The 1903-nt window shown below is 41.3% G+C and overlaps 1 pseudogene; it reads left to right on the top strand.

Moving 5' to 3' along the window:
- LOC102479424 (dynein light chain roadblock-type 1 pseudogene) overlaps positions 1 to 1903 on the top strand; it is a 5277-nt pseudogene that overhangs the window by 349 nt on the left and 3025 nt on the right.

Raw genomic sequence — 1903 nt, 5'->3', positions numbered from 1 at the left:
CTCGGGGCTCATGCCCCGGCGTTCAGCTGCCTCTCCAGGGCCGGCGTGTGGCCTGTGGATCAGCAAGCTGAAGCGGAAAACAAGGTCTGAGAACTTGCAACTTGAGAAGATGATGGTTACCAGCCCTGCATTGCCTCAGGGAAGAACAGGAACTACTCTACCATTCTTGAAGTGATGGTACTTAATGAGAATAGGACAGTGTGGAATGGGGTAAGTGAAGAGAAGAGGATAGAGAAAGATAGCAAGTGAGCAATAGAGAGACAGGACGTTAGTGAGAAACAGATAGGGTTTATTAACTGTTGATGATGACATGTATAGAATTCTCAACTGGATTGGTTTGAGAAGTGTTTCATGACGGGCAAAGTATTTTTACAAGCAAAACGAGAAATAGCAATTGACTGTTTTATAAAAATAATTAGAATAATAAAGATAATGATTGGGGAGAACAGAAAAGATATGGAATGTTGAAGTGGGAAGATTAATGTCTCTGTACTGACTGACATGCATGGCATTCCCTTTTGAAGAAACAATGTAATACACAGTAAAGTTATATGTAATCCAATGTAATATGAAGATATGATGATAAAAAATAAAAAATAAATTAAAAAAAAAAGACAAAGGGGTTGAAAAGAGGGAGACAGGCACCTTGCACAGGACCCCACAGCGCAATCTATTCCCAATCTCACTCAGCCCAGATCACAAATATGTGCCCTGGATCATGGACATGGTGTACTTGGCGCCAGCATATGACCTGCTTCATGTTTTATGTACCTTAAGTAAGGAAAAAATCCTCCCAGTGAAACTGTGATGCAACGTCTTAATGATAATTCTATGAGGAATATTATTACATTGCAACGTCTTTAACCTATTCTGGGGGTTTCGGCAGTTTCTCTTGACTTTAGGTACATGGCTTGGTGTGTGATGGATAACTGTTTTGTATCTTTTTCAACAACAACAGAAAGATGAAACATGGCTTTACCCAGATGTTGATGTCTTCCTTTCTTAGGTAAGACATGTGGTGGTTGCTTTGCCAGACTGTATGAAACTTTGGCCCTTCCTCAGTTGATGGCTTTGGTTTGGTAATATCATATGCCATCCCATTGCATTTCTTTTGTGCTTTCTATGTACATAAAAACTTTGCTTCAAAGTCAAAACAGATTGTAACCTGTTAAAGACATACTAAATGTCTGGGGCCAGTAGGTGGCATAGTTTAAGGTGCTGGATTCTCACATGGCTGACCACAGAGGGAGTCCTGGCCCCAGTGGGTGCATGTGCAAGCATGCCCAAGATCCCAAGAGGAGAATGGAGGAGAAGAGATTGTAGTGTGGCCATCCTCCCCCCGGGGGGTTGATTTCTCTCTGTCTTTCTCTGTCTCTCTCTCTCACGCCCCTCGGCAAAAAAAAAAAAAAAAAAAAAAAAAAAACCTTAAAAAAAAAGACATACTAAACAGCAATTGACATGTGGAATATCAGTCATTTGTATAACTCAACTGAAGTGACAACGTGAGAACTAAGCCAATTTTGCACATCAATAAGTAATGGCAGACATGGGACCAGCAGTTGGCGTAATGGCTATGTCACTTGACTCCCATGTAGTCGACCACGGCCCGAGTCCCAGACCTGGTGGCTTAAACTCATGCCGGGCATGTGTGTGTGTATGCCCAAGATCCCGAGAGGCAAATGTAGGGGAAGGGCATGGCCATTCCCCTAGGGGGTGATTTCTCACTTTCCCTCTTTCTCTGGTGAGCCACATGCTCTATGATGAAAACCTTTAAAAAAAATGTTTTAAAGATATAATAATGTTTGTGTGAACAAAAAAGCATTGTTTAGTGAACAATAAAGTAATGAAAGAATAACCTTTTTTAAAAACGTGGATGTACTTCTTAAGAAACGAGAGAGAGAGG

The sequence above is a fragment of the Tupaia chinensis genome, unplaced genomic scaffold, assembly GCF_000334495.1.
Source record: "Tupaia chinensis unplaced genomic scaffold, TupChi_1.0 Scaffold000272_1, whole genome shotgun sequence".
Taxonomy (NCBI): domain Eukaryota; kingdom Metazoa; phylum Chordata; class Mammalia; order Scandentia; family Tupaiidae; genus Tupaia; species Tupaia belangeri.
This window is presented reverse-complemented; position numbering and strand designations above follow the sequence as displayed.